Source organism: Apodemus sylvaticus, chromosome 13, assembly GCF_947179515.1.
Source record: "Apodemus sylvaticus chromosome 13, mApoSyl1.1, whole genome shotgun sequence".
NCBI lineage: Eukaryota > Metazoa > Chordata > Mammalia > Rodentia > Muridae > Apodemus > Apodemus sylvaticus.
In genome coordinates this window covers 13278311-13303394 of record NC_067484.1, presented here as the reverse complement: position 1 = coordinate 13303394, position 25084 = coordinate 13278311, and positions in this window count along the sequence as shown.

Here is a 25084-nt window from a genome sequence, read left to right as displayed (position 1 = left end):
CCTCATTGCCTCCAGTGCTCCTTTCTGCTACCTTTGTCCTCCCCTGGCGCAAGGAAATAAAATGAATGAAGACCCCTATCCACACAGGAGCTGTTTAGGTAGTTAGCAGGTAATTTAATTCCCACTGAAAGACTTTGGGCAGGCTGGCTGCACTTGGCTCCTGGGAGGTACTCTGCGTCCCTGGCATGCAGCACGGTGGGCGGGAGGCAGGGCCCGCGGGGCCTGGCTGCAGGAGCCGCTTGGCTTGCCAGCCGATTATAGCCAAACCAGCCAGGTTTTTGAAAGGACTGTCCCACCCTCCCGTCTGTTGGCATCTCTAATTTTTAGCGTTCGTGGGGTGGCAGGGTTGGCGAGCTCCAGACAGTAAATATAGAATCTAAATGTTACTAACAGGAAATTTGGCAAAGCAGTATGGTCTAACAGGCCTTTCCAGGCGTGAGCTGACAGGCAGGCCCTCATCCAGACTGAGGGTGTCCCCTCCAGAGGGCTGCCAGGGGAAAGCGGGAATTGTCAGCTCAGCAGGCAGACCTCCTCCAGTATAGGCCTTTTTCTGTTCCCCAGATACCTACCAGCCTGGGCCTAAGGCTAGAGCAAAGGCTTGGCTATGCTAGGCTAGGCTAGGCGCGGGCCTGCGAAGGAGAGACATTCACCAGGAGTGCCAGTTCACTCCCCTGTGGGAAACAAGTGCCTGTAGGCGCTCTTTTCTCCGTCACAGGCGCCTACACACAGCAGGCTAAATGCAGTGATGTTAAATGCTGGGTCACCTACATCTCTCCATAAATACCACAGGATGCTCTTTTTAAGATGGGGAATTAGCCTAAAATATCTACTGTTCTATACATGTGCATGCATGGCCCCCTCAACACACACTTAACTTAAATGTTTCTCCAAGTAGTGCCCAGGAAAACCCAAATAGCTACAGGCCCACTGGCCTAACCTCCTCTAAGTCCTGTGGCTGAAGATTAGTGGATTGGTGCCCAGCGCAGCGAGCTCCGTGGAAGCGCTTTTCTTTGGCAAAGGCAGGGGTCTTCCTCCTGTCTTATTCTCAAAGCAAAATAATTGGCCAAGAAGCCCAGCAAAAGGGTCCTTATTCTCAAACTCTGAAAGACAATAAAGAATCCAAGCTATCTGAGAAAAAAAAAACCTGAAGCCTTAATGATTAAGAAATAATAGCGCTTTATTTTAATATCTATTGTGGACACAGAATAATTGTGGGCTGCCTTCTAGTGCACAGGACCTTTTCGATTTTTAAGGAACACCACATATTATCCTGTGAGCCCAGTAAAAGAAAATACAAAAGAACATGTGTAGAACTTGCCTGTTTGTGTTTCCATTCGTGGAGGAAGGATGATGCATTTAGATGCCTCCCAAGGATTAGAGGCAAAAGCATCTCTCAGAATCTCTTAGTGTGTCACATGGGTGGAACACATCACCTGTCACAGACAACCGGGACATTTTAGAAGACTAGAAATATCAGTCTTCTGAATTAGTGATTTTTATTTATCATGATATTTGGGGCACATAGAAATTCAAACAAAAGAAATGCCAGTGTTAAGACCTTGTGTATTCTGGGACAACTCTGTCCCCACAGCTTAGGTCAGGCTGGACTTACTGCAGATAGATTGTGTGGGCATTCAGCAGAAAAGTGCATCTTGAATCTTAGATTATGAGTAACTCAGATAATTTCTTGTGTCTCTGTTTCGCAATCTGGTTGTTTTTGTTTTGTTTTGTACATTTTGTCTGTAGCGACAAAGCAAGGCCTCCCAAACTCGATCTCTTTGTGATCTCCTCTTGCTGGAGCATTATGGTGTGTGTGTGTGTGTGTGTGTGTGTGTGTGTGTGTGATTCCAAGTCTATACATGTATAAACTAGGTATATGAATCAAAGATTATCTGACAATAACTCAAAAGGAAATTTGTTATAAAACTCTTGGTATAAGTATAACCTTACCATTTATTAAAGACAAAAGTGAATCTGCATACTAATGAGATGAATATGTTTGCTTATTTTTATATCAATAATTAACTCTTGGCCAAGGATTTGATACTGCAGGATACAGAACATCTCTAGTGTTTTTCAGAGTTGATCATTATTTTGATTTCATAATCACTAGTGCTGAGAACAGCACTTTGCATAAATATGTTGTACGAAATGGTAGAAGTATATTTAGGGCCATTTCAGAAACGGCTGAAATTCTGTCCTAATCCCAAGCCAAAATTCATGGAATGATTTCTTTTTTTTTTTTTTTCATGAAACTTCAGTGAGCAGCTCAAACAGCAAATTTAAAAATCTAGCATCTTAAAGCTATGCCATCCAAAAATACACCAATTTGATGCTCACACTCTGAGGACGATCGTATAAATACGAACAGTCTCTGTTTTCTGTAATTAAGCTATTATGTTTCTATATGAGCAGATCACTTGCATGTGCAGTGAAAACACTGTGGTTTGCAGCACAGAACTGTCTTAAATCTGAGCTGTGTTCTTCAGCATTACCCAGTGTGACAGCATGCACAATGTAAAATACCCGAGTGCCACGTGTTCAGAACCAAAACAAGGCCTCCGTGAAGTCAGCCGGCAGGACTCCAGGGAGCATGGACAGGAGCCTCTCGACTCACTCAAACTTGATTTTGAATCAACTTCTACTCCTTGAGTGTTCAGAAATCTTTTACTGGCAGCCATTTTCCACAACCCCATGCATACGGTGTCAGTCCACAGTTTAGGAAGCTGTAGGATGGAGGAGGAGAACAACTTATAAGACATCCTGACCTCCCAAACCTTGTCTTTTGCCATGGGGGAGATGAGCCATAAATTATTAACACCAAATGTACAACAGGTCAGGCAGTCCCAAGGGCCTGGAAGGAAAATGAGAAGGTCGGAAGGTCGGAAGCATGGGGGTGGAGTTTCATTTGTCACTGAGGGACTCTGCAATAACTGGCCTAGACGGCTTGAGACTCAGCAGGTGGTTGATCCTAAAAAGTGAAGCTCAGTGTAACACCTCATAAAGAGAGGGAGGAAGACATATGGAGAGCCGCAGGACAGGCATCCAGGTGACAGCTTGTGGCAGAGGCAGCGTCGTGGACAAGGGGAAGCCTTCATAAGCCAAGGGTTTGCCAAAGGTTGCTGGTCATTGCCCAAGGATGGGAGAGACGCCTGACTGTTGACCTTCAAGGAGCAGAGTGGAGCCCTTTCCTGCTGACACTGCAGCTGTGGCTTCCGGGGCGAGATCAGTGCCTTCCTGATGTTTATAGGGTGAGGACCATCCTGGGAAGCTGATGGGGTTCCCACTGCATGGGTGGAGAAGCTCTGCATAGGGAGATGGTATAACCTGTCTAAATTCATATTGTTGAGGAGGGCTATGTGGGAACTAGAACTTAAAATAAGTTGCACTGATAGGCAACTGGATTTCTCTCTTGTTTCAAGTTGGTATTTACTTGACCCATAGATGAAGTCCAGAAGCCACCTGGTTTTATCTTGGAATGTGTCTTATTCAGTTTTCTAAAGTCATCAGGTTTGGTGCATTCAGACCTTACAGAGAAACAAAACCAACAAATGCAGATAACTATGCATTGACACATGTGCATGTATACATACATGAAGGGAAGCCATCTCTTACTGGGAATTGCCCATACAGTGATGGAGGTCTGTCTGCATGTTGGAGGACTTGGAGAATGGATGATGTGGGTTCTGATCTGAGTGCAGAATGCCCTCCACAGTGTGTGGGCTGGATAGCAGGATGCCGTCCACACTATATGGGCTATCCCACCCTCCTCCAGCCTCTGCTTTAGAAATACGTCTGCAATTGCTCCTTAGAGCAACCCTTAACCAGGACTCCCAGCCACCAATGGCTGGGTCAACTTGATATGTAATATTAAGAGTTACAAGCCCACCGATAACCCTGCTACTCATGCATATTTTTTTCACACGATGCTTACAGTCTGAGAAGACACAGTAACACATGGCTAATGCCTTCTGGGTTGACTGTATTGCATCCAGTACAATGGCATCTAGGACAGAATTATTCTACCTCTCCATAGAAGAAGAGGTGTAAGTCCTCAAGTACTGTTAAGTTTTCCCTTTAATATCCCATAATACAAGGTTATGGTAAAACTGAACCATTCTGAAATATGATAAAAAGTCAAGATACCTTGAGTTATATGATAGAGGAATAAGAAAGAAGAAATAAAAGTTTGATATACACATAGGAAAATAAATATAAACATAACACTTGTGTCACTAACGTGCATGTGTATGTGTGCGTGTCTGTATCTAGGTCTGTGTCTGAATGTGGTGTATGTATGTATATTTCTTTGACAGATCACACACACCACATCCATGTGGAGACCAGAGCAGGACTTCTCCCGCTCATTCCCTTGAGACTGAGTTTCTCATTGAAGCAGGACCTAGCAGGTAACAAGCCCCCCAAAATTTTCTAGTTCCCTTCTACCAGCTTTGAATTACAGGCACCTGTCACCAAGACTGCCTTTTATATAGATTCTGGGTCCTAATTCAGGTCCTCATGAATGAGCAGCAAACATTCTAACTTAGCCACAACTCTACGACCTGCCCCCCCCCCCAAATGAATCATTTTTATCGTAGTAAAAAAAAAAAAAACTTTCCAAACTGGCTCAGTGTTCTAATCTCCGAACTTGAACTAAAGATGCAGTAAGGATGGGAAGTTGACTTTGGACTGGAGCCTCTGTCCTGCCGCAACCTCATCCAGCCTCCTTAGGACAGGAAGTGCCAAGTACAGGCATGTGAATGGCAGCTGGAGACATTACCAAGTTAATTTGTATGAAGGGCATTTAAATTTTTTTTTGCATCCCATGGATTGTTGCCAAATGGTACCACTGGCTAAACCATGGCGAACACTCCCAGATCCTTTTGCTGTGTGGATCTCCAGATGTTTAGAAAGAAAATTTCTCACACCACTGGGGTCTGCATTATGGTTCTGCTCCATTAGGTAAGGACTTGATTGGAATGGCCACTCTGGATCCTCCAAGCAGAACTGATACAGTGTGCACACATGTGTGCGTGTGTAGGCATGGTGTGGGTATGTGCATGTACTCACCCCTGGTGTTGGGGTGGGGGCAAGCTGGAGGTCCGGAACAGAGATAGTTTAGTCCTCAGGCTCCAGGGTTAGATGGGTTCCTGTCTCAGGTCAGGTACAGAGGCAGGAACACACAGCTGTTCCAATCGGAGTGAACACCTGTCTCAGTGAGAGTTGGCCTTTGCTTCAGTTCAGATTTTCAGCTCTTGGGATGAGACCCACCCTCAGCAGAGAGAGTGTGCTGTTGGACTCAGTCCAGCAGGCAGATATGAAGGTCCTCAGGAAGCAAATTTCACAGAGAAATGCTTCAGTGGTCGTATAGGCTCTGTGGCCAGTCTGTGCAAACCCAAGGCAATTGTATTGATAAACAATGTCTTTAATTGAAAACCTTCAGTTCTCCACTTCCCATAACTCCAGATGCTTACATTCAGGCAGATTCCTTTGGCTGCTTGATATTTTAAAGAAAGGTGCTTGTTTTCCAATCATTCGTATTCCGTCTAATGTCACAGGGCACCTTTGAGAGTAGAAACCATTTTTTTTCTCAGTGTTTAAGTATGATGTTGGTTGGCTAGACCACTTGTCTCTAAGCCTTGTCGATCTCTTGACTCACTCACATTTCAATATTATTTAAAAACTGACTCTAGCCATTATTTCTCAACCAACTTAAGGGTTATGGTCTCTGCCATTCGACCCTACTATTACATGAATGACCGGGGCTCCCTTGTGTGGAATTACATCATGTAGGCCATCCCCTTTGTCCATTATCCTGGGCCCTTGGGCAACCAACCCTCACAGAGTCATGGTATCCTGAATCAGGAAGGGGCAGAAAGGTTCCAGGAGAGAGAATAATTGTTTGAAGGCCACCCTGGCAATCCCTTTGCAAGAGCACTGTGAGCAATCACATGGGGGGCTTCTTCCTGGCACCCTGTCAAAGGAAAAATGTTTTATGCAAATGGAGATAGTCTGTTCCGAGAAATCGTAGCCCTCTCGTGGTTCCAATCCCGTGTGTAACTGGACAAGGTTTACCTTTAAAAGATGGCTAGGCTTTTGCCGGTGGTACCTGCTAAATAAAGAAGGGACATCAAAAGGTATTAATTGTGCTACATTAAGCTAATAGTAGCCACCTGCATGCCATGCCTGAGAGCGGTCACCCACCCACGGAACTTACTAAGAAATAATGGAGTGGGCAGGATTACTCAGAGAGGTGTTGAAAGCGACCACGCTGGTGCAGGGGATCCGAGCGAGGCGTGCGGATAAGATTCCAAGGGTCCCGACTGTTGGCTTCACTTCCTGATCCCACTGGAATCACTTCCAATCAGGGAAAAGTCAGACACTGTGGAGTTATGCTAATTGTTCTATCACACTTTGACCCTAGAAAACTTACCAAGAACCACAGAAAACTAGAAACAGAATTGGGGGAAAAAGCAACAAATTTAATGTTTTCTTTTTTTCATTTTCCCTTCCTCCTACTTTATTCCTGTGTGTGTGGCCTACTGGAGTTTCTTATTGTCTCCTTGGGCAGTGGATTTCTAGTATCAGACTGGAAGGTAGGTCCGGAGAGCTTTTATTAAAAAGATGTCCCTGGTATGTTGGACCTAAGGACACTGGGGGGGGGGGCAGAACTCACCCAGATTGCAGTGTTCCTCGATCCTGACCTTCTTCTGGAAAACCCCAGGAGCTCTCGGGCCACAGGAAGTGCTTCCACTGCTGGTGCTGTGTGAGAGGTCCTAGAAGTCACCAAGTACAAGGCACTATCATTGCTGCTGCACTGCTGGCTTGAGGGTCCTCATGGGAGGTGGGCCGCAGACCATGCAGCTTGGCAGCTGTCACACACAGGACTTGGGCGCATCCAAGCCCAAGCAGCAAGTGTATCACGTCTACTCTGAAAAGTTTCCACAGAACAACAATCCACATTTACATCATCCTTCCTCTCTTTTTTTTTAATTTTTTTATTCGATATAATTTATTTACATTTCAAATGATTTCCCCTTTTCTAGCCCCCCCACTCCCCGAAAGTCCCGTAAGCCCCCTTCTCTTCCCCTGTCCTCCCACCCACCCCTTCCCACTTCCCCGTTCTGGTTTTGCCGAATACTGTTTCACTGAGTCTTTCCAGAACCAGGGGCCATTCCTCCTTTCTTCTTGTATCTCATTTGATGTCTGGATTATGTTTTGGGTATTCCAGTTTTCTAGGTTAATAACCACTTATTAGTGAGCGCATACCATGATTCACCTTTTGAGTCTGGGTTACCTCACTTAGTATGATGTTCTCTAGCTCCATCCATTTGCCTAAGAATTTCATGAATTCATTGTTTCTAATGGCTGAATAGTACTCCATTGTGTAGACATACCACATTTTTTGCATCCACTCTTCCGTTGAGGGATACCTGGGTTCTTTCTAGCATCTGGCAATTATAAATAGGGCTGCTATGAACATAGTAGAGCATGTATCCTTATTGCATGGTGGGGAATCCTCTGGGTATATGCCCAGGAGTGGTATAGCAGGATCTTCTGGAAGTAAGGTGCCCAGTTTTCAGAGGAACCGCCAGACTGATTTCCAGAGTGGTTGTACCACTTTGCAACCCCACCAGCAGTGGAGGAGTGTTCCTCTTTCTCCACACCCTCTCCAACACCTGCTGTCTCCTGAATTTTTAATCTTAGCCATTCTGACTGGTGTAAGATGAAATCTTAGGGTTGTTTTGATTTGCATTTCCCTAATGACTAATGAAGTTGAGCATTTTTTAAGATGCTTCTCCGCCATCCGAAGTTCTTCAGGTGAGAATTCTTTGTTTAATTCTGTACCCCATTTTTTAATAGGGTTGTTCGGTTTTCTGGAGTCTAACTTCTTGAGTTCTTTATATATATTGGATATTAGCCCTCTATCTGATGTTGGATTGGTGAAGATCTTTTCTCAATTTGTTGGTTGCCGATCTGTCCTCTTGATGGTGTCCTTTGCCTTACAGAAACTCTGTAACCTTATGCGGTCCCATTTTGTCAATTCTTGCTCTTAGAGCATACGCTATTGTTGTTCTGTTCAGAAACTTTCTCCCTGTACCGATGTCCTCAAGGGTCTTCCCCAGTTTCTTTTCTATTAGCTTCAGAGTGTCTGGCTTTAGAACAAAACCACATGGTCATTACATTGGATGCTGAAAAAGCATTTGACAAAATACAGCATCCTTTCATGCTTAAAGTCTTGGAGAGAACAGGAATTCAAGGCCCATACCTAAACATAGTAAAAGCAATATACAGCAAACCGGTAGCCAGCATCAAACTAAATGGAGAGAAACTTGAAGCAATCCCACTGAAATCAGGGACCAGACAAGGCTGCCCCCTTTCTCCTTATCTTTTCAATATTGTACTTGAGGTACTAGCTTGGGCAATTCGACAACATAAGGAGGTCAAAGGGATACAAATTGGAAAGGAGGAAGTCAAACTATCATTATTTGCAGACGACATGATCGTCTACCTAAGTGACCCAAAGAACTCCACTAGAGAGCTCCTACAGCTGATAAACAACTTCAGCAAAGTGGCAGGTTATAAAATCAACTCAAGCAAATCAGTGGCCTTCCTATACTCAAAGGATAAGCAGGCCGAGAAAGAAATTAGGGAAATGACCCCCTTCACAATAGCCACAAACAGTATAAAGTATCTTGGGGTCACTCTTACCAAACATGTGAAAGATCTGTATGACAAGAACTTCAAGACTCTGAAGAAGGAAATGGAAGAAGACCTCAAAAATGGGAAAACCTCCCATGCTCATGGATCGGTAGAATCAATATAGTTAAAATGGCCATTTTGCCAAAAGCAATCTACAGATTCAATGCAATACCCATCAAAATCCCAACTCAATTCTTCACAGAGTTAGAAAGAGCAATTATCAAATTCATCTGTAACAACAAAAAACCCAGGATAGCTAAAACTATTCTCAGCAACAAAAGAAAATCCAGGGGAATCAGTATCCCTGACCTCAAGCAATACTACAGAGCAATAGTGTTAAAAACTGCATGGTATTGGTACAGTGACAGGCAGGAAGATCAATGGAACAGGATTGAAGATCCAGAAATGAACCCACACACCTATGGCCACTTGATCCTCGACAAAGGGGCTGAAAACATCCAATGGAAAAAAGATAGCCTTTCAACACATGGTGCTGGTTCAACTGGAGGTCAGCATGCAGAAGAATGCGAATTGATCCATCTTTGTCTCCTTGTACTAAGCTCAAATCCAAATGGATCAAGGACATCCTTCCTCTCTTAAAACTGCAGTATTAACACATATTCATTTGCAGATATACTAAGTAATGGCTTCAGAAAGAGCCTAATGTCTTCTCCATCATCAAAGGAAATAGGCTAGATGCCATGGGATGCCACATGGGCTCTTGTGCCCCCGTAGTGGGTTTCTAAACAAAAGTCCATGTGCCTTTGTCATGCTGTGCATCCTAAGACTTGGGACAGTCTAGAAAGTGAAACAATGAACAGCTTTTTTTTTCAGCCTGAGATATCCTTCAGAAACACTGGGCATGATGTGTAAACCAACCAGAAATAATAAAGCTATTCCACATTCTAATTTTAATAATTAATTAATGAAAACACCAGTCCTCCTGCCCTGGTGTCACAAGTTCTGGGATTATAGGCATTACACTTATTCCTAGCTGTTTCGAATAAAAAAACAAAAAACAAAAAACAAAACTAAAAAAAAACCCATAATTTATACTATCGGAGAAAGGCTTCTAAACTTGTTGAAGATTTGTAATTTTGAGTGAATACACCTCAGTTAAGACAAAGTAAAACACCTAGAAGTTAATTGCTAATAGTTATGCACGACACAAGGAAACTTCTGCGGGGTCAGGTTCACAGGAGAAATTCTGTGAACACTGTTTCAGAATGATTAGGTCTCAAATACCTGACACTCCCCGAAGCCCAGCAAACACAACCCTCCTAATGATACCAAACCTGAGGAAGACGCCCTCTAACCTTTCAAACAGAAGTCATTTTCTTCAGTGTCAAAAATTGCTCTGCTTTCTTCCAGAAATTAACATAAATCTAACTAAGAAAACATAGCTTCAAAACTGAAGCCCAAAGTCATTAGTAACAGTAACTTCATGCCATGTTTAGACAGCTAGCCTCCTGAGTGTTAACCTTCTGGGTTACCATGATGTTTACCCTCCAGCCTCTCAGTTGAAAAACCCGAGGGACAAAATAGGTCAGGGGTTGACCAAAGGCCACAAATTGAATACACACAGTGCATGTCACATACAGTTCTACACATGCACATCTTTATTGATGCACGTGTGTAGAGATAGGCAAAGAGGAGGTCGCTGCCCACATTACTTTCTTTAGTCACAGTATAATACACAATGCACATCTTCATCTACTAACAATTACAAGTGTCACTTCCAATGCTGGCATCAATTTTTAGCCTCTGTGAAGTTTCATTCTATGTAATTGAGCTCACCTTGTACACCTTGTGTACAACACAATCAAAAGCAGTTCGAAGGGCTAAGAGCCCACTGGTAGACAGTGTTCCTACTTAACAGCAGACCCTGAGTGCCACAAAACACAAACTAACTACTAAAAGAATGATTAAAATGAAATTCAGAATTAACTTTCCTCTAATTTGAATGACAATCTTCTTCCACAACTTGTGCCCTTAGGAAAATTTACCATGGCTTTAGTTGAAAAGTTACATACGAGATCACCTGTGCATGCTCCTCGTCAGGCCTGTGGTGAGTGCCAGTCGTGCTCTAATCTCCAAGTTCATGGACTTCCCTTGGCCTTCACCTCATACTCTCAAAGCACTGTTTGGAACTTCTGTCCTTGGAATATATCTCCTGCCTTGGCTTCTCTGATCAGAGACATTTCTCATTGAGCCATGGCAGTTATCAGCAACACATCTCCAAAGAAGAACAATCACCAGATTCGAAGGAGACTTGAGATGAAGATCACAGAATAGAAGGCCGGAGAGAGGCTCAGGGAAGCACCATGTACAAACCCGTGCTTCATGGGACTTAGTATGGCACCGTAAAGGCAATCTGTAAATTTGATCATGAGAACATGATTTGCATCTACCAATGGACTGCAACTGAGCATAATTTGTCATAGGAGTTAAATTATAAGGAAGTTAAAATTCCACACAATATTCTGACTTAGGAGATTTTCTAGGGACACAAGTTGTAGAAGACTGTAATGAAAGCATGATACTTGGTCTTATTTAGGGTTTTACTGCTGTGAACAGACACCAGGACCAAGGCAACTCTTATAAGGACAACATTTAGTCAAGGCTGGCTTACAGGTTCTTAGGTTCAGTCGATTATTATCAAGGCTGGAACATGGCAGCATCCAGGCAGACATGAGGCTGGAGGAGCTGAGAGTTCTACATCTTCATGGAAGGCTGCTAGGAGGAGACTAGCTTCCAGACAACTAGGACAAGGGTCTTAAAGCCCATACCCACAGTAATACACCTATTCCAACAAGGTCACACTTCCAAATAGTAGCCCATCCATATTCAAACCATGACATTCCACTCCCTGGCCTTCATAAGCTTGTTCAAACTCATGAGTCTATGGGACCATATCTAGTCATAGCATAATAGAAAAGTGAATTTAGTCCAACTTCCAAAGTCCCCATAGCATATAGCAATCCCAACAATGTTAAAAGTCCAAAATTCAAAGTCTCTTTTAATTTTTACTGTAATCTCCAAATCAAGAGAGGAGATCAGCTAGGCAAACTCCAAACTCTGCATCTCCATGTCTGATGTCAAAGTGGTCTTCGGATCTCCAACTCCTTTTACATCTTTGTTGACTGCAATAAACTTCTTTCTGCTGAGCTGGTTCCACTCCACGTTAGCAGCTTTCCTCAGCAGATAACCCATGGCTCTGGAATCTCCAACATCTTAGGGTCTCCAAGGCAACTTCAATGTTACAGCTTCTTGTTTCAGTGTCTAGAATCCACACATAATCTTCTGGGCTCCTTCAAGGGTCATTTCTCCAGGTCTGCCCTCTGCCGCACTCTAAGCTCAGATTGATCCACTCCACTATAGCTGTTGTTCTTGGTGATCATCTCATGGTACTGGCATCTCCAATACGCTGCGGTCTTCTGCCTCACCAATAGTCGCTCATAGGCTCTCTTCATGGTACCAAGCTTCAGATCCTTTGCATGACCTCTTCAGTTCTGTGCCATTAACTGCAACTGAGGCTGCCCCTTCACCAATGGCCTTTCCTGGCCTCTCTCAGTTTCAAGCCTCAGGTGTTTCATGACCCCTTAAAGCCTTCAAACCCAATACCATCTGGGTGACTCTTACACACATGAGGTACAACCTTGGCTATCTCTGGAACATAACTTCTTTGTGCTCTCAGAAAACACTTCTCAGATTTCCCCTCAGTGATTCTGGGAGGTGACATGACAATGTGGCCAACAAGAGCCTGCCCCTGCTAAAGTAAGGCTATTACTTTGCAGAGACATCTGATGCTGGTTAGCTGGAGCTGAGAAATTAATATGATTAAGAAGAGACCAGAACCATGGATATGAGATCTGGGAGTGTTTCCTCAGGGTCAGTGCACAGAAGCAGCTGTGGCCAGAGGGGCTAAGACTGTAGTTTGTACTGGGAGCTGAACTTGGTAATGTGTGAGAGTCTCCTTGGCAGTACTGGTTTTAAAGACATAAAGTGGTCAAAGAGAGCAGCTGAGGCTTGACCATGTGTGGGAGGGCTTGGGCCCCGAAGAGAGGCCATTGGTGATGACAGCCTCAGTATCAGTGGAGACTCCAGCAGACTGAAGGTACCATTGTAATGCAATGACTGCGGAGGACAGCAATTGCTATGCAGTGGAGCTGGCCTGAGCCTGTAAGATGAACCGTGTGTGCTGTGGCCAGAGGATCAGAAGGTCCAGGACTCAGCCATGGAACCATTTACAGTTCTGAGAGGGCTCCAGGCTTGCTCTGATTAGACAATCATTGTGCCCAGCTCTTCGCTCCTAAAAGAGTAGTGACTCATTTTGATTTCACAGGAACCCACCATTATGAGACACTGGATATTTTAGAGAGACTTTTAACTTTTAGAGATACTTGGTGATCTTACAGAGACAGAACTTTTAAAGTGTGTTTGACATTTTAAAGACTAAGACTTTTAAAAGTTGGAATGTTTTATATTGCGATATTGATATTAATATGAGATTTTAAAGACAAGCACTGCCTTACCTTGGGTTTCTATTACTGTTAGAAAACACTATGACCTAAAGCAACTCAGAGAGGAAAGGGTTTATTTCCTCTTACATTTCCACATCAAAGTCCATCTGGAAAGGAAGTCAGGGCAGGGATTTAAGACAGACTCATGAGCAGGAAAGGAGGCAGACAGAGTACAGGGACAAACACTACTTACTGGCTTGCTTCTCATGACTTGCTCAACCTGCTTTTTTATACCAACCTGCTTTTTTATATCAACCAGTACCACTTGTAGGGGATTGCACCACCTACAGTGAGCTGGGGCCTCCTACATCAATAACCAACCATGCAAATGCACTACAGACTTGCTTACAGGCCCACTCTATGGAGGCATTTTCTTAACATACATTCTTCCAAGATGGTCCTAGCTTGTGTCAAATTGACATAAACTAACCAAAACAAGCCAGAAGGGACAGGTTATTGTTTAATGGTATTGCATTTGTGTGTAAAGCTATTAAGGGGTCAATTGTCTTGGAGAGATTTCTTTTTTTTTTTTTTGTCAACTTGATACAAAGTAGAGCTACATAGTTGAGAAAATGACTCCATTTAGATTGGCCCATGGACAAGTCTGTGGGGCATTTGCCTGATTTATGATTGATGTGAGAAGGCACAGCTCACTGTGGGCAGAGCTGCACTTTGGAGGTGGTTCTGAGGTATATAAGAAAACAAACTGAAGAAGCTTGAAAGAGCCAGCCAGAGGTAGACTTTTTCCATGGTCTTTCCTGATTCCAGGTTTCTGCCTTGAGACCCTGACCTGTCCTACCCTAGCCGGTCCTTTCTCCTGCTGTCAGTGATGGAATGTGACCTGAGATCAACCCTTTCTTCCCTGTGGTGGTTTGAATGAGAAGGGCCTATCAGTTGCTCTGTTGAAATGCTTGGTCCCCAGTTAGTAGAACTGTTTGGAAAGGATTTGGAGGTGCTTCTTTGTTGGAGGAGTTGTGTCACTGGGTTTTGAGGTTTCAGAAATCCACTTGTACTAGCTGGTTTTGTGTGTCAACTTGACAAGTTGGAGCTGTCACAAAGGTAGGAGCCTCCCTTGAAGAAATGCTTCCATGAGCCCCAGCTGTAAGGCATTTTCTCAATTAGTGATCAAGGGGGGAGGACCCATTGTGGGTGGTGCCATCTCTAGGCTGATAGTCTTAGATTCTATAAGAAAGCAAGCTGAGCAAGGCATGGGAAGCAAGCCAGTAAGTAATATCCCTCCATGACCTCTGCATCAGCTCCTGCTTCCTGATCTTCTTGAGTTCCAGTCCTGACTTCCTTTGGTGATGAACAGCAATGTGGAAGTGTAAGCTGGATAAAACCTTCCCTCTCCAACTTGCTTCTTGGTCATAATGTTTATGCAGGAATTGAAACCCTGACTAAGACACTGCTTGAGGCTCAGTCTCTTGCTCTCTGCCTGCAAGCTGTGGATCAGGCATGAGTTACCAGCTACTGCTCCATCCTCATGCCTGCCTGCCACCCAGTTTGCCTTATGATGATCACAGGTGAAACTTGACAGGGACTTAAACAAGGCCCTGACTAAATGATTCTTTTTGTAAGTTGCCTTGGTCATAGAATCTTTTAAAGATAATAAAACAGTAATTAAGACATTCCACAAGTTGTTTTGTTCCTGATGTTTTATTGAAGCAAGAGAACTACTACTGGATTATGGTTACATCTCTGTCCTTCAAGGTGGGGGACACCAGGCCCCACCACTGCAAATGTTCAGTACATATTGTTTCTTATGATATTAAGCATATATAGGTGAATTGGTATTCAATAAGTATTTAACAGGAAAGCACATTTCTACCTCGATATGTATACAGAGATAAGGAAAACTCTCATTTTTAATGGATTGTGGAATAGCACGAAGGGCAGGTGGTACTGTTTGATGCAGTGCTCTGCAACGTGCCAGTGCCTCAGGAGAAGCATTGGTGAACCTGACACTATTTTGAAGTTTTTTCCCCATTATGAAACCATTAGTAATTCAAACTTAACCTGGAATTGCATTAATACCATGAGGAACACATGTTTGATGTACTTTGAGGTTTAGGAATTATGATTTGTCTTTGACACAGCCTTCCATGGTCCACATCATTCATAATCCATATGTACTTTTGCAAGATGGTACATATACCTCTGCTTAAATGCCTTCCAGACTACCATCTGGCTAGCTCTAAACCACATTAATTTGAGCATCCATCTCCTTCCCAGGCACCAGCTCAGGGTCCTGACCTTTCTCCAACTGTACTACAACCACTGCCCCTCACAGTGGCAGCTGAATACAGAAACATTTACTGACAGCATGAATAAAGGAGATGATTGTGGTGGCTGGCCTTCTGCCCTTCTTGTTATTCATAATGTAGATGTTGATCTTCACCATGTAGAATTCTTCAGCGAGGACTGTGAAAATAACATCAGCAAATTCACAGCTGTTCCACGGTCCTGGAGACATGGAGAGAGAGGGCATTTTCAATGGGTGAATAGTCAGTTGATTACTTTGCCAGCCCTCAGTAGTACCTTTTGACCATACCCTTTGCATCTCTGTCCAGTAGACATAGCCAATAAGTAAAAATTGAGATTTAAATTGTGGCTTTCTGGAGTTAAGCCATGGCAGACTGGTCTCTTCTTAGTCTAAAGTATCATTTCATGCTCTGGTCTTAGCCAGATTTGCACCCATATTTTCAAAATTCTGGCTTCTCTCTGTGTGTGTTTGAATGTTAGTCTTGGTGTCAACTTTTCTTGAGGAAGAGACATCTGAGTCTGGTGAAAGACACCTCTGTGTGTCTATGGGGGCATTTCTTAGACAGGATAGACAGTGGGAAAGTGAGCATTGGTGGGGGAAATCTGCATTTGATGTGGACAGCACCTCCAGCACCTGGAGGACCAGATGAAAAAGAAAAGCCGAAAGAAAAGGCAGCTCCCACCGGCCCGCCCTCGCAGCTCCCTGGATGAGCATTCTATGTCGCTTTGCTTGTTTGCCACCATCAGGGTTTTCAGACTGGACCTGTCCCAGTGACTTCCAGGGAAGACTAGATTTAGTCTCAGGTCAGGACTGCTGGGCTTCCTGGCTGGGCTGGGGAGGTACCCAGCTCTCTTGTCTTACTAGTGTGTAGAGCACTGTTGTCAGATTGCCCTGTGTGGTCTGTTGTGTTCATTGTCAATTAGACTGGATTCATAATCACTGTGGAAGCACACCTCTGGCTGTGTTTCTGAGGGCGTTTCCAGAGTTGTTTAACCAAAGAGGAAAGAATAACTCTGATTGACCCTTCTATGGGACCAAATCTCTAGACTGCATCCAAATAAAGCCCGCTGGGCATCATCAGGTCTGTCTGCTTCTAGACTTTGGGTACAGTGTGAGCAACTACCTCATACACCATTCAGATGGCTTCCCATGACGAACTGTAGTAACTGTGAGATAAAATCAGAATCTTATTTTTTTACATTATTTTTGACAGACATTTTGTTACAGCAAGGAGAAAAGCATGAAATGGACCAATCACCTATTGTGTAAGGCAGTTTAATAAATCTCTCTCTCTCTTTCTCTCTCTTCCTTCCTCCCTCCCTCCCCCTCTCCCTCCCTCCCTCTCTCTCTCTCTCTCTCTCTCTCACACACACACACACACACACACACATACACACACACACACACACACACACACATGTGCGCGCATGCGCACACCTTCCTTTTTCCTTCCTTCCTTCCTTCCTTCCTTCCTTCCTTCCTTCCTTCCTTCCTTCCTTTTTATCTGATGGGAGGGAAGTGGTTTAAAGGCAGGCCAAAGCCAGCTCCCGTCTGTCTAGTGTCTCAGGATACATTCTTCTGGTCCTGGGACCGCCATCTCAGGGATGATGCTGCAAAGCTGTGAGTGCTACTTCTGCCATTTCTCCTCCAGCTCCATTTGGATCCTGCATGCTATGTATTGACCTGCATTCTGTCCAGAACCCCTGACCCTGCACAACGCCTTGCCAAATATGGACAGTAGCCATGTGCATGTATAAATCCTTACTCTCTCTTCTAGTCTAGTTCGCAATGCCCCTTTCTTGTCTCTGTGGCTTCTTAGAGGGACCCTGGGATACTTGCCACCCCTCTGACCATCACTGGACAGCAGGGGTCTAAGCCTCTACAGGTCTGTTCCTCTTGGTGATGTCTGTGGGCTTAGTTTGCATCTGGTACCACAGGGAATACCTTATGAATGACATGTCTTATTTCAACATAACCAGACTGTCAGGGATTCCGTACAAGGATCTCCATTGGAGAAGTCTTCTTGGTTTTATCTACTGGCCATAGTAACAGGAAAAGATGGGAAACACCATCACCACAGACAATACGTAATGTGCCTCCTGGAGAGGCAGGAGAAGACAGGCATGGGCCTTCCTGGAGGCATTTGGGAACTCTGTAGAACCCTCTCCTAGCTTGTTTTCTTCACTGTCTTCTATTTTATTTTATTGTATTTTTAAAGTACACAAGTGGATTTTTTTTAAAAAAAAGACAGGATGAATTGCAAAATAAATTATCATAACTGACAAAACTGAAAGATTATTTTCAGATACATAGCACCCAAATTTATATATCAAAGAATACTATTATTAAGGCAAAGAATGGAAAAACAAGATTTCAGATATGTTAGTTCAATCAAATGTAAAATGTAAGATTTTCCAACCCACTGGGAGCCTCAAATGCTATTGGAGAAGCAAATATATTTACAACCAGAGAATTAGATATTCATGGAGTATGGCTACATTAGAGATGGCCATAGTGATGGCTTACAAAGGCAGCCGTGTGAACCTGGGGCCTCCTGGATCTCCTCATTCTGTTCTGGAGGCTGGCTCTCCACCCAAGACTATGCACACGAAGGGACAAGCCTTGAGCCTTCAAACATATAGTGAGCCAAGAGGCAGCCTAACCGTGGAGCAGTTTCCACACCATGGTGAGCAGGCTGCTCAGGGGCAGGCTCCATTCTAGCCAAGTGTACGCCACAGCTACGCAGTGAACATGAGAGACAAGCACACCTCTAGAAGTCATTCTCTTTAGTCTAGACTTTCACACAGCGAATTCCTGTTTCTTCCTTGAAAAATTTTCTGCTTCTTTTAATTGCCAGTGTTTACATTTCTTCTCCAACTTTTCCAAATTTCAGCAGATAAGCTTATGGAAAGGAGTTATTGATAAATATGGGATTCTAAAGTTCCACTTGTCATTTGCTTTATAAACTTTAGAAACTTTCTCCTCTGAGTCCTAGGCTAGAAGTTCAAAAATCAATGTGCTGGCATGGCCGGCTCTGTTGATGGCCTTTTTTGGCCTTAGGCTGCTGATTCCTTCCTGGCAGATTGAATCAAAGAGAGAATTAAAATCTGAAGAATCTGGGGAGATGGCGCAACACGTAGAGACTGTCTATCTGTGCAAGCATGCAGACAAGGGCTCAGATCCTCAGAACCTAAATAAAAAGAGGGGTGGGTGAGAGAGTCATTTGTAATCACAGCTCAGGAGATGGAGACATGGAATTCCTAGAACAATCTGTTAACTCCATTTTCCAGCAGACAGCTCGAGGTTCAGTGAGAGGCTCTGCTTCGAAATAGAAGGTGGAGATGCATCCACGAAGACTGCAGACCTCCACATGCAGACGCTTGCACATGCACTCACACCCACACATGTGAACACGCATATGTGCACACATGCGCCTATGCAAAAATAGTCATAAAAGAAGGCTGGTAAGATGACTCAGCAGACAAAGGAGACTGCCACCAGGCCTGATGACCTGTGTTCCATTCCCAGGATAAAAGGGTAGAAGGAAAGGACCTTCTCCACAAAGTTGCCCTTTGACCTTCACAGGCATGCATGGCGTACATGAATGTTCCTGAGCACACGCAAACACTCACCCATTCAATAAAAAAGTGCATTTAATTTTTGAAAAAGAGTTAGACCTTTATTGGGCCCCCTTTGCAATCACACTTGTGGGGACTTAATTCCCTCTGGCCTTTGCCTCATCAATGCACCATATCCTGGTGCTCTGAGACCTGGGTTAGGATTCAGAGTGGGGATCTGGAGAAAGGAAATTCAGCCTAAACACATGTGCCCTGGAGTGCTAGGATGCTGAACATCTTTATCTCGGCTATGCTACTGAGCCCCAAACAGGCAAGCACGGGCAGCGTCATCAGGAGAGACCCAGAGAGTGGCAAGTGGCATGGTTTCTTTTCATAAGCAATGTTGAATATGAACAAAGTATATTGCCTCAATTTTCAATTCAATGAGAATTCCTGTTTATTCTTGTATTTGTCTAACTTCTAAGTAAGATCAGAAAGGAAAGTTACCAGGACAAGAGTGACTAAGACATCATTAATCCATGAACAGTAAATAGGTATTTTGCCAGGACAGACTTACGTCAGGGTACATGCACTTCTTGTCTGCCCAAACTCAGCTTCGCCCACTTCCCAGTCACACCTGTGGCCATCCGCCTTCTTTTTGTCATTCTGGACTGAAGTGGGATATGGCCCACGTGTGTAAGGGCCTGCAGGGTTCAAGGTACAGAGGAGCAGAACTCTTCAAAGACTGCAGGCAGGATGCAAGGTGTATGATTGACAGTGGTATATATATACATATATGTATGTATGTATATAATAAATACTTTTCGGGCAATGTATTTTGATCACAGCCCTGGCTCCTCATATTCTCCCAGGTCTTCCCCACTTTTCCAAGTCCTCCCCTTCTTTCTCTCTTTAGAAAACAGCAACAAATAAACAAATCTCTCAACAATGGAAAAGTTGGAGAAACACATACACGCAAGTGAAACCCATAGAAGCACAGAATAATAAACAGGCAAAGGAGAAGGAAGGTTAAAACAATACTCAAACAAATAAACAAACAAACAAACAAACCCCAACCAAACCACGATCCTTCACAAAGACCATTGAGTTTGCTTTGTGCTGCCCATCTACTGCTGGGCATGGGGCCGGCCTTAAGTGTGACTTACATACCAGCTTCACTCTATTGGCAAAACTATTCTTCCCTTTGCGAGTGCCTGTCAGTTAGAGATAGCTTCTTGGTTAGGGATTGGAACTAGTGTCCACTTAGCCCATAGACCTCATCTCGCTGTGCATGCTGCCACAGCCCCTGTGATATTGTCCTATGATGCCACCTTTGAATATTTCTCTATAAAAACCATAATGTGCTTCCTCCTGCCTTCTCGGGACAGCTAGTCCTCCTTAGGATATGTGCTCTCAGTTCTGGTATATTTCATGACCAGTGAATTTTTTTTCCTCTTTTAATGAAAAGGTCTTCTTTGATTTTCTCCTATACAGTTCTGTCTTTGGACGTCTTTACTCTTGGCTGAAGCTCACTTCTGGGGAAACCTCTACCAACCCATTTTTTTTCAAAGCCTCAACATTTTGAAGACACGTGAGCTTACATGCAGAGAGCGGGGACAGCTTTTAGAGATTGTTCTCTCCTGCCTTCATGCGGATCTCAGGATTGCATAGAGATCACTGGCTTGCATGCCAGGGGCCTTTCCCCACCTTTCCAACTTCACTCCCCTACCTAAAGGTTCTCAGTCTTCCTAACACTGCCACCCTTTAATACATTTCCTTGTGTTGTGGTGATCCCCAACCATAAAATTACATTTGTTGCTACCTCATAACTGTAATTTTGCCACTGCTATGAATCATAATGTAAGTATCTATGTTTTCTGATAGCCTTAGGTGACCCCTGGGAAAGGGTTGTTCACCTCCACAATGACTTGGTGAACAACAGGTCACCACAGAGTGCTGCTGTTAACCCAATGAGTATCTAAGACTTGATTCCATCAAACACTCTCAGCCACTCTTTAAATCCATTGAAATGTATTCCTTTGGAATATAGTCTCCAATTTTCTACTCATATCCCTCTTTTCTAAGTTCTGAACTAATTTTTTCATGATCACTCTTGACAGTCTGCATACTGGCCAGCAACTCTTTGCAGAGGAATGAACAAGAGTGACCCAGTGCAATAAGAAACAGTTCTACACAGGCTTGAAGAGGGGCCAGGCGATGATTTAGTCCAGTTCATTTTTACTTCAGCGAAGGAGCCCACAAACCCTTTCTGTGAAGGATAAGATCAGACAAATTCTAGGTGGGGATTCTGGCTCTGGCACAGCTATTAAAGTCTTCAATAGTTCGAATCTATAGATGTTCTTACGAATACCCAGAGAAAGGAGTGGGCTTTCCTTGGGACTGCTCAGTTTCTAGTTACATAAAGCTTCCAGAAGCTCCAAGTCCTCTCACTTGAGAAGTCAGCTGAACACGAGAGCAGCTTTCCTGTGTCCACAGTGACAGAATAGAAAAGCAAGATGGCTGGGGCCTGGCGAGGACCCGGACACCCATGAGCTCAGCCTGCCTCATGCCCTTTCTGGAAACATCTAAGGAAGAACAAAGGACCGTTTGCTTCATTACAACATGTTATCTTTTACTCTTTCTCTTAGTCCTTCATTTGTAACCTTTTGTTGTAACATTCAGTTTTGGAAGGTTGTTATGATACATAGTCATTATTTAACTGCCATAGCATCTCTGGCATTTGCTGTGAAACTCTGTGCTGTGTTAGGCCTTGTCCTGTTTACCCTGCACCCCTGTCGCCACTTCTTGCAGTCATTCCACGAGGTAGGTAGAGTTGGTTTACTCTTTTCCCCCACAGGAATACTGAAATTCAGCAACTGAAATTCAGCAACATCTTCCTCTCCCCTCCACCTCCATCTCTCCCTTTCTTTCTCCTCTTCCTTCCCCTTCTTTATTTTCCTTCCTCTTTTCTTCCACTTTTGTTCTTCGGAGAACTTGTTTCTAGCTGAGACAATGCACCTTTAAGCCGGGGACCCCACACACTCTGATCCCTCATCAAAGCAGACTCCTGGGGTGGATCAGGGGAAGCAGCTACTGAGGAAGGCAGAGCGGTGGCCCTGAGCTTGTATTCCTACCTTTTTGCATCTGTAAAACTGAGCCAGGAATACAGCCCATCCACAAACAGTGAAGTGATACGGTTGCCATGGATATTTATGGAAAGTAGATATTAGCCTGCAATAGGACACCTAAGCAGCTCTGCATGATGAGGCTTAAGGGGACAACCACAGACAGGGAGGGGTGGAAGGATTCCTTGGGACTGCTGAGAGACTCTTCTGTCTGGAACACTGCTGTGATCAGCCTGATAGAGAACAATCAGAAGTGGGTGGTTCTTCAGGAGAGAGAATGCTGACAAACAGCAATCTAAGAGACAGAAATGTTAAGTCACCAGTGGCTAGGGGCTGGAGAGAGGGCTCAGAGGACTCGCAGAGAAGAGAGGTGCAGCTTCCAGCACCCACGCTGTGGCTCACAACCATCTGTAACTCCAGTTCCAGAGGATCAGGCGCTCTCTTCTGAACTTCTGAAGGTGCAGGCACCAGGCATTCATGTTGTACACATTCATACATGTAGGCAAAATATTTATACACATACAATAACATACACACACATGCATGCTCACTTGTGCACATGCATGTGTTGGCACACATACACACACTGCAACAGAGGAGGTCAGCTTTGAGGTGTAACAGCAACAAGACATCTTGAGAAGCACTGTAGAGGGCATGAAGGGTGAGGTCTCTCACCATAGGAGTTACCACTGGCCCAGACACCTGCCCATTTAGAGACTCACTGTTTAGCTGATGCACAACACACAACCCAATGTCTCAGGACTGGCCACACGTTACTCTCAAAGCATCTGGAGTGGAGGACTAGGGCTTTCTGGACTCTTACATCACGTTTTTGCCTGTGTTGCTCCGTAGCACATGAATACCCTCCTCTGCTCAGCCCAATCTGAGCCTGAAGAAACCCTTTCGTTTCTCTGTGGGAGATCTCATGGCATATAGGAGATTATGAACTTGTGAGAGCCAGGGTGCTGCACGGAGCTACTTGCACGCTGGGGCAGAGTGGACACGGGCGCCTAACAATTTCTGTGGGGAAGAACCCTGCTAACGTATCAGACAAGCCGTGCGGACACAAGGGCATGGCACAGTGCTGGCACAGATGGTCCTGGGTGGGTCTGCTCAACAAGGACCAGCCACTAGGATCAGTGAGAGCTTTTGTCATGTGCTTCTGTCTTTTCTGAAATTCCCTGCTTAAGCAAAAGTTGCATCACTAATTGCTAAATATGACATTATCAGACTGTACTTCCTGGGGGGCGAGGGGACAGGAAAGGACTTAATTACAACTCCTTTCCTCTCTCGCTAATGGGAAAGAACGTTGTGTGCCCCTGTGCTGCCTTCCCGAAGGACTGGGCTATAATCTCTAGGTATTAACTGGAGGAGAGGGAATGACCCAACCTGTGGATGTCATTGCTTTACCTGAATTTACTCAGCAGCTAACAAAATAGGTCTCTTTCACTAAAGACCAATTTTCACATTAAAAAAAAAAAACTATATTATGGGCCTGGTGCTGTTAAATTGCTGGGCACAGTGGGGAACCCTGCACTTACGCTGGTAATATTAAGCACCGAGAAAATGCCTTAGGTGTGTACCCTGCTGCCTGTTAATTCAGTCCCCAGATAATTTGCTTTCAGTGAAATTCCACCAGGTGGCACAAAATGTCTCAAAGTGCCTCTGAGAATACTCTCTGGGCCTCAGTGAGGTAGAAGAAAGATTAAGAACTCAAGGGACAACAAGGAGCCTCACCTACTCTCTCAGAATGCATGCCTCCTTGCCCTCAATCAGCTTTTGCAAAGGCAAAAAAATAAAAAATAAAAAACCCATCCATAGCAATATATGCTTTCTATATGAATGCTGGATGTTATTCTTTTGAATAATTTATGGGACTAGAAGGAAGACACAGGAAATATTGTGGGAAGAGGGAAAAGGGGGAAGAGGTGGGGGACTTTGCAAGGTTGCCAACATGCCAAAGTCTAAATTCATCAATTTCATTCAGTAGTCTCCATGTAAAAATGCTTCTGTGAATTTAAATGCAGCACCCTTCCTGCAAATTGTAAATGTTCTGTCATGCTGAGAAACTGCAGGGATTCCAAAGATTTGTAAAGTTTAACTGAAGTAAAAATTATCAATACTCAGAGAAGACTAGGGAAAGTGTCGTGAAATAAAGCAGAATGTTTTTCTAGGTCTACTCTCGACCACCTCTGAGAAGAGTCAGTATCCATCTAGCCCAGCACAGGGGCCTGTGCTCAGTAGTTTTGTTTTGTTTTGTTTTGTTTTTTGTCAATGTGACATAAGCTAGGGTCATCTTGGAAGGGAGACCCTCGTCTGAGACACGCTTCCATCAGCCTGGTCTGTGAGCAAGCCTGAGGGGAATTAATGCTAGAAATTAATACTTGATATGGGAGAGCCCCGCCTATTGTGGGAAGTGCCACCCTGGGTGGTTGGTCCCGGGCTGTACAAAAAATAGAACCGAGACACGAGTAGGGAGCGAGTTAGCTAGTAAGCAGAGTTCCTTCCTGGTCTCTGCTTCAGTCCCCATGTCCATGCTCCTGCCCCAGCACTAGCTCTAGTCTCCTTCCTCCATAGAGTGTGCCTTGAGAGTTTTAAGGTGGAATAAACCCCTCTACCAACTCTCTGTGGGTCATGGTGTTTTATCACAGCAATAGAAACCCAACTGGAAAGGGCATTAGATGGGATGTTTATGAAATTATCAGGTATAAATCTGAGGCCATGCAATTCTGATGAGAGGCAACCCCAGTGACCAGGGGGTCTGCAGCTACACACAATAGTGTCTCAGCTCCACAAACAGACTCCATACATCTCCAAGGGACCACGCAAGTCCATGATGAAAATTTCTCCCATGATTTGAATGTATCTGCTGTTGAGACACATAGATTACGAATGTATCCTCTTTCATACTAC